This window comes from Salvelinus sp. IW2-2015, linkage group LG4p (assembly GCF_002910315.2).
Source record: "Salvelinus sp. IW2-2015 linkage group LG4p, ASM291031v2, whole genome shotgun sequence".
Lineage (NCBI taxonomy): Eukaryota > Metazoa > Chordata > Actinopteri > Salmoniformes > Salmonidae > Salvelinus > Salvelinus sp. IW2-2015.
In genome coordinates, this window is record NC_036841.1 from 7,279,683 (window position 1) to 7,287,836 (window position 8,154).

The following is an 8,154-nucleotide window of genomic DNA, read 5'->3' on the forward strand; positions in this document are numbered from 1 at the left end:
GCGAACTTACCAAATTTGGTGCATTCACCTTATGATATCCAGTGGAACAACACTGTTACAATAGTGCATCTAACTCTTTAAGGGGGGGGGGGGTTAGTAAAGGATTACTTTATCCTATCCTAGGTTATTCCTTAAAGAGGTGGGGGTTGTCAGGTGTCTCCGGAAGGTGGTGATTGACTCCGCTGACTGGCGTCGTGAGGGAGTTTGTTCCACCATTGGGTGCCAGAGCAGCGAACAGTTTTGACTGGCTGAGCGGGAACTGTACTTTCCTCAGAGGTAGGGAGGCGAGCAGGCCAGAGGTGGATGAACGCAGTGCCCTTGTTTGGGTGTAGGGCCTGATCGAGAGCCTGAAGGTACGGAGGTGACGTTCCCCTCACAGCTCGTAGGCAAGCACCATGGTCTTGTAGCGATGCGAGCTTCAACTGGAAGGCCAGTGGAGAGAGCGGAGGAGCGGGGGTGACGTGAGAGAATTGGGAAAGTTGAACACCAGACGGGCTGGCGGCGTTCTGGATGAGTTGTAGGGGTTTAATGGCACAGGCAGGGAGCCCAGCCAACAGCGAGTTGCAGTAATCCAGACGGGAGATGACAAGTGCCTGGATTAGGACCTGCGGCCGCTTCCGCGTGAGGCAAGGTCGTACTCTGCGAATGTTTGTAGAGCATGAACCTACAGGAACGTGGTCACCGCCTTGATGTTAGTTGAGAACGACAGGGTGTTGTCCAGGATCACGCCAAGTTCTTAGCACTCTGGAGGAGGACACAATGGAGTTGTTCAAATGGACAGTACCAAAACAAGTGATCTAATGATTTTTCTCTTCACAGCAAAATCTGCAGAGCTGTGATAAATATATACAGTATATACAGTTGAAGTGCGGAAGTTTAAATCACCTTAGCCAAATACATTTAAACTCAGTTTTCACAATTCCTGACATTTTATATCTTAGTAAAAATTCCCTGTCTAGGTCAGTTAGGATCACCACTTTTATTTTAAGAATGTGAAATGTTCAGAATAATAGTAGAGAGAATGATTATTTCAGCTTTTATTTCTTTAATCACATTCCAGTGGGTCAGAAGTTACATACGCTCAATTAGTATTTGGTAACATTGCCTTTAATTTTTTTTTTACTTGGGTCAAACATTTCAGGAAGCCTTCCACAAGTTGGGGTGAATTTTGGCCCATTCCTCCTGACAGATGCGGTGTATGATCAGGTTTGTAGGCCTCCTTGCTCACAACCTTTTTCAGTTTTGCCACAGATGTTGAAGTTGGATTGAGGTCAGGGCTTTTGTGATGGCCACTCAATGTCTTGACTTGTTGTCCTTATAGCCATTTTGCCACAACTTTGGAAGTATGCTTTGGGGTCATTGTCCATTTGGAAAGACCCATTTGCGCACAAGCTTTAACTTCCTGACTGATGTCTTGAGATGTTGCTTCAATTATGGCCACATAATTGTCTTTCCGGGACAATCCTTACTGGGATTGATTTCACTTTTTGCGACAAAGTACGTTCATCTCTAGGAGACAGAACGCGTCTCTTCCTGAGCGGTTATGGACGGCTGCGTGGTCCCATGGTGTTAATACTTGCGTACTATTGTTTGTACAGATGAGACGTGGTACCTTCAGGCGTTTGGAAATTGCTCCAAGGAGTGAACCAGACTTGTGGAGGTCTACAAAATTGTTTTTTTGAGCTGATATTCTTTTTATGATTTTCCCATGTACAAGCAAAGAGGCACTGGAGTTTGAAGGTAGGCTTGTGAATACATCATGCAGGTACACGCTTGCAAATTGACTCAAATGATGTCAATTAGCCTATCAGAAGCTTCTAAAGCCATGACATCATTTTCTGGAATTTTCCAAGCTGTTTAAAGGCGCAGTCGACTTAGTGTATGTAAACTTCTGACCCACTGGAATTGTGATAAGTGATAAGTGAAATAATCTGTCTGTAAACAATTGTTGGAAAAATTTGTTGTGTCATGCACAAAGTAGATGCCCTAACTGACTTGCCAAAACTATAGTTTGTTAACAAGAAATTTGTGGAGTGGTTTTAATGACTCAAACCTAAGTGTATGTAAATTTCCGACTATTGGTTGCAAWAATTTTGTATAATAATTTAAATAAAACAATTATAAGTTTTGAATCCGGCATCATTTTGTTCAGTTCATAAACCATGTGTCAGGGAATCGGTATATCGAAAATCTCTTCCCAACTATTTTGCAATTTATATGGCACAGCTGTCAATTTTTGGGCCCTGAAATTAAATTGGTATACTTTTTTTTATCAGAATTTTTCCTTTTTCCACCTTCCACTTTCCTCTTCCATTTGTGTGGTAATGCTGCAATTAGTTGGTTGTAATTTTTGGAAGAGCAGACATTTCCATATATTTTTGTTAGCTGCATGTGTGACATAACTCCACCAGTCCTATTTATGATATAATTTACAAGGATTATACTTTAAAAAATGTTTTATCATAAAAAAATGTTTTTTAATCAATTATTATATTTCAGTTTAACCATAATATTTGCTGTAATATTTGTTCTGTCTTTTCTGGTGGATTAAACTGAAATTGCAACCAACTTTCTATGGCTTGTTTAAAAAATAGTGATATTTTGTAGATTATTTCATTTTCAAATTATTGAAAGTGAGAGGTTGTAATCTGAATAAAGGGAAAACGAACATTCTTCAACATGGGGTGAGACATTCTTACTAATCTGATAGAGAACCAGTTGGGATCTAAGTATAACTTTTGTATGATTGAAGCTTTTAGTGAGAGGTCTAATGCTTTCCTATTTRATCATTTCTGCCCTCCGGATTCATACTCATTATAAATATGTGCTCCTTTCATTGCACTTTTTCTGTATGACTTGTGAGTGTGCGTGATCGCTCAGCTGGTTCTTCCTGTCACAGTTTCTCTCTCCTCTTTCACTTTCACATTGGAACCCATGCAACTGCACTGGCGGCCATGTTTCCCCTCTGTCATAGGCCACCGTTTCAGTTCGTAGAGGGAGCACGTAAGTCAGTGACACACAGAGAGAGACAGCGGTGTGAGAAAAGAGAGCGAGAGACATAGAGAGTGAGAGATGCGGAGATGCAGGGAGAGCCGGCCACCGCGAGTGGTAGTGTTTTGGTCATGATATGTGCTTGGCCTCATTGTGTTTGTCCGAGGTGGAGTTTCCTCCCTCAGTTATATTACTGGATTGGTTTCTCGATGAGTCTTGGCTACTGAGGTTAGTGGCAATATGAATAAGGATACCGCCAACAACAATACCGAAGTATTTCATCATATCAGTATTCTCTTAGATTAGGCATGATATGAATGGGGAAAAATTCTTGGTGGGAGTGTTGTGTGAATTGTTGTGTAAATTCTTTGTAAGGCCACATGGCTTTAGTGGATTCAAGCGTGGTAAATGTTGTAAAACCACATCTCCTCACACACATTCCCCTCATTTCTCTTGTCATTAGTGGCTTACGCAAGAGCCCCTGACACTCAAACACACGGCCGCTAGCTTAACACATTGGTCTGGTGCCAGCCTGCACTCTGACTATATATGTTTGGTAGGGCTGAAATCAACTGGAAAAGGTTCACATATTTCTATAAATAATGTATTGAGAACTTGTACCCAGGAAATGCACATCCCTATAATAATGAGCAGGTGTGAGTCTTTCCACTTTATGCTAAAGAGGTATAGTGTACCGTAAGTAGCTCTGAAGCTAATGCTATCTGAGCATGTTGCTGCCCCTGTGTTCAGTACAGCAGTGTGTTAGCTTAGCGACAGGGCCTCAGAATCTGCCCCTTGTTCAGTACAGCAGATGTTAGCTTAGCGACAGGGCCTTAGAATCTGCCCCTGTGTTCAGTACAGCCAGTGTGTTAGCTTAGCGACAGGGCCTCAGATCTGCCCCTGTGTTCAGTACAGCAGTGTGTTAGTTAGCGGACAAGGCCTCAGATTCTGCCCCTGTGTTCAGTGTACAGCAGTGTGTTAGTTTTAGCGACAGGGCCTTAGATCTGGCCCCTGTGTTCAAGCTACAGAAGTGTGTTACCTTAGCAGACAGGGCCTTAGATCTGCCCCCTTGTTCCAGTACAGCAGTGTGTTAGCTTAGCGACAGGGCCTCAGATCGTGCCCCTGTGTTCAGTACAGCAGTGTGTTAGCTTAGCGAACAGGGCCTCAGATCTGCCCCCTTGTGTTCAGTACGCAGTATGTGTTAGTTTAGCCGACAGGGCCCATTAAATCTGCCACTGTGTTCAGTACAGCAGGTGTGTTAGCTAGCGACAGGGTGTCGCCCTGGGCTCGCATATGTGCTAACCAAGGGCCCGCTGCCCTGTGTTTCAGTACAGCAGTATGTTAGCTTAGCGACAGGGCCTCAGATCTGCCCCTGTGTTCAGTACAGCAGTATGTTAGCTTAGCGACAGGGCCTCAGATGTGAAACTCATCTCTTCTGACTGCTGGGCACGACTACATCCCCAAACACGTCACCCAGTGCATTATGGGATATGAATAATAGATTGGCCGAACCCAACCACCCCCTCTTTACTGAATAAGTAACATCTTCTGCCCAGGTGGAAATATTGGTGTGTGTGTGTGTGTAGGGTGCCTTGCAAAAGTATTCATCCCCCTTGGTATTTTTCCTATTTTGTTGCATTAAAACCTGTAATATAAATGGATTTTTATTTGGATTTCATGTAATGGACATACACAAAATAGTCAAAATTGGTGAAATGAAAAAAATTACTTGTTTCAAAAAATTCTAACAAATATATATATTGCAAAGTGGTGCGTGCATATGTATTCACCCCCTCTGCTATGAAGCCCCTAAATAAGTTCTGGTGCAACCAATTACCTTCAGATGTCACATAATTCGTTAAATAAAGTCCACCTGTGTGCAATCTAAGTGTCACATGATCTGTCACTTGATCTCAGTATATATACACTTGTTCTGAAAGGCCCCAGAGTCTGCAACACCACTAAGCAAGGGGCACCACCAAGCAAGTGACACCACGAAGATCAAGGAGCATCTCCAAACAGGTCAGGGACAAAGTTGTGGAGAAGTACAGATCAGGGTTGGGTTATAAAAAAATATCTGAAACTTTGAACATCCCACGGAGCACCATTAAATCCATTATTAAAAAATGGAAAGAATATGGCACCACAACAAACCTGCCAAGAGAGGGCTGCCCACCAAAACTCACATACCAGGCAAGGAGGGCATTAAATCAGAGAGGCAACAAAGATAACCCTGAAGGAGCTGCAAAGCTCCACAGGGGAGATTCGAGTATCTGTCCATAGGACCACTTTAAGCCGTACACTCCACAGAGCTGGGCTTTACGGAATAGTGGCCAAAAAAAAGCCATTGCTTATAGAAAAAAATAAGCAAACACATTTGGTGTTTGCCAAAAGGCATGTGGGAGACTCCCCAAACATATGGAAGATGGTCTGGTCAGATGAGACTAAAATTGCCGTGAAGAATGGACAACAATCCCAGTGGCTAGATGTGCCAAGCTTATAGAGACATACCCCAAGAGACAGGCAGCTGTAATTGCTGCAAAAGGTGTCTCTACAAAGTATTGACTTTGGGGGGTGAATAGTTATGCATGCTCAAGTTTTAATTCTTTTGTCTTATTTCTTGTTTGTTTCACAATTAAAAATATTTTCCATCTTCAAAGTGGTCGGCATGTTGTGTAAATCAAATGATACAAACCCCCCAAAAATCAATTTTAATTCTAGGTTGTGAGGCAACAAAATAGGAAAAATGCCAAGGGGGGTGAATACTTTTGCAAGCCACTGTATCTCTGTGTGTGTGCTTGGGGGGCACTGATGCAGATGAGAATGTTAAAATAATCATGACTATGGCTGCCAATGGGGTGGAGAAGGAGGGGGTGGTGTCTACTTTGTGACATCATCACAATGTTAAAGAAGACCAGTGTGGATGGTTTGCCCTGAAAAGACCTGGGGTTAGAAACACTGACTAGAGGCTGAGGTTACAGGCCCGTTGCCTATAGCGACGGTACTGACCAGGTCTGCCACAGGGGACTTTTTGCGGTTCTGTTTTTCCACCTCCACCTGCATCTTGGCCATGGGTTTGGCCATCGCCAGGGCTAGCTTAGCCTCGGCCTGCAACTTCTTCTGTCTGCTCAGGAAGTCCATGTCCTCCAGAGACTCACTGTCTTCCTCCGTAGTGTCCCGGTCAGAGTAGGACGAACTTCTGGATCAAACCACTCTGGATCAATAATCGGCTTCTTTCAAGCAGTAATTACAAACACATGTAGAGAGAACCTGATCGATTAAACAGCCTGGATCCAATCAGTCCAGATTTAACCAGCCAGAGTTAATCGATTGGTTAGTTTCAGAGGAAGGAGCATCAAAATTATCCTTGGAATTAGTTAAGCAGTTGATGGAAGTACCTAACTTATCCATCAGTGAGTGCACCCCATAAGAGCTGCTTTAGTGAGAATTCTGATATGCATATACATAGTTTCAGATGAATGAACTGTGCGAGTGTCTTTGTGTGTATGACTGTATGTGTGTGTGTATCATGGGAAGGCTGCTAACAGAAAGGTTTGATGGGTGTGTAGGAGTGCATTTTGGGAAGTGAAATCCACAGTGCCGGGATGCAGAGAAAGAGAGAGGAAATGTCCCTTACTCTCAACAGTGAACAGTGGTTTCAGAGGGAGAGAGCAGGGTCTGTTTGTGTGTTGGGGAGATGCCCTACAGAGTTCCAGGAGATTAGACATAGTTACAGCTATTAAGAAAAGGTCAAATCTGACTCTGTCAGAGTAATGTCCAAGTAACCTGCAATTTCACTCCATTGACAGTGCCCACAGGCATTAAAGAGAGCGATGTCATTGCTTCTCAAGAACAGGGACTGGGACTGAGGGTGAAACTGATCTGTGTCTGTATGTTGTGCGTGTGGGTAGAGCTTGTGGCTGTCATGGAATTTTGGAGATGACGTAATTGGCCAGCCAAATGACCGCCGGTCATCATAATAACCGTTCCAAATGGCCCCAGAAAATGTGTCCGCACATTTTCTCCTCTACTTCTGCTCTTGTGTGCTGCCATAGAAATATAATGAATATTCAATGATGTAGTCAATATGTAGTCAATGATGGCATAATGGCTTGAACTGGGCGGCCATTGTGAGTTAACCATAGGGAGCAAAGCAGGAAATAAATAAAATATATGTGCTTGTGATTTGTTGATTCAACTCAACTGACATTACAAAAAAAACATTCAATTGTATGAGCCACATCAGATAGCTCATTGAAGGAACATTCTACATTACCATTGGAAAGTATTGCATCACAATAACAGGCAGCCATGCGAGCTGTACCCATGAGGGTTTTACCAGTTCAATGGTTGATGAGGCATCCAAGCCCGGTTCTAACTTCATTCCTTTTCTACGTTGTGCTGCTGCTGCACTTGTGGGGGGCGAAGCCGTAGTCTACGAAGACTAATTTACTTGTAATTTCAGCAAGAAACTTAACGTTGTTTAAGATCCATGTTACGGCAGGATAACGCTGTACTCAAACCGGCCAACGAACGCTCCGGCCGTCCCGTCTTTCAGGCAAGCTGTTAGTTTTTAAACTGATTTATAGATTGGTTAGTGTCATTTGCATGACAGCCTTCATAACATATAACTGTCGCGTTTACACGGTATATGCGTAAGTATGCCAGCACTGCTGTTGTCAAATCCAAATCACACTTTTTATTTGGTCACATACAACATATTTAGCAGATGTTATTGGGGTGTAGTTGAAAGGCTTTGTGTTCCTTAGCTCCAACAGTCGCAGGTAGTATCTAATCAATTCACAACAACCCACATACTAAATGCTAAAATAATGGAATTAAGAAACATATTATAAATATTAGGACGAGCAAATGCGGAGCTGACTTGACAAAATACAGTTAGATATACAGTATATTACTGTACATATGAAAATTAGCAAAACTGTGTAAACATTATTGAAAGTGACTAGTGCTTCCATTATTAAAGGCGACCAGTATTTCCCTGTATCATGTACACTAGAGTAGTAGTGTGTGGGTGTGTGTTGCTTTGTGTCTTTGATGTACATAACTTGTGTCTGTGTGTATTGTTTTGCGTCTGTGGGTATTGACGCTACAGGCTGTATTGATAGAGGTCACCATGATGTCTCGTACCTTGAGGATCAG

At 42.8% G+C, this 8,154-nt stretch overlaps 1 pseudogene; it reads right to left on the reverse strand.

Moving 5' to 3' along the window:
• The window catches only part of LOC111956965 (schwannomin-interacting protein 1-like), a 97,605-nt pseudogene that overhangs the window by 4,333 nt on the left and 85,118 nt on the right, over positions 1-8,154 (reverse strand).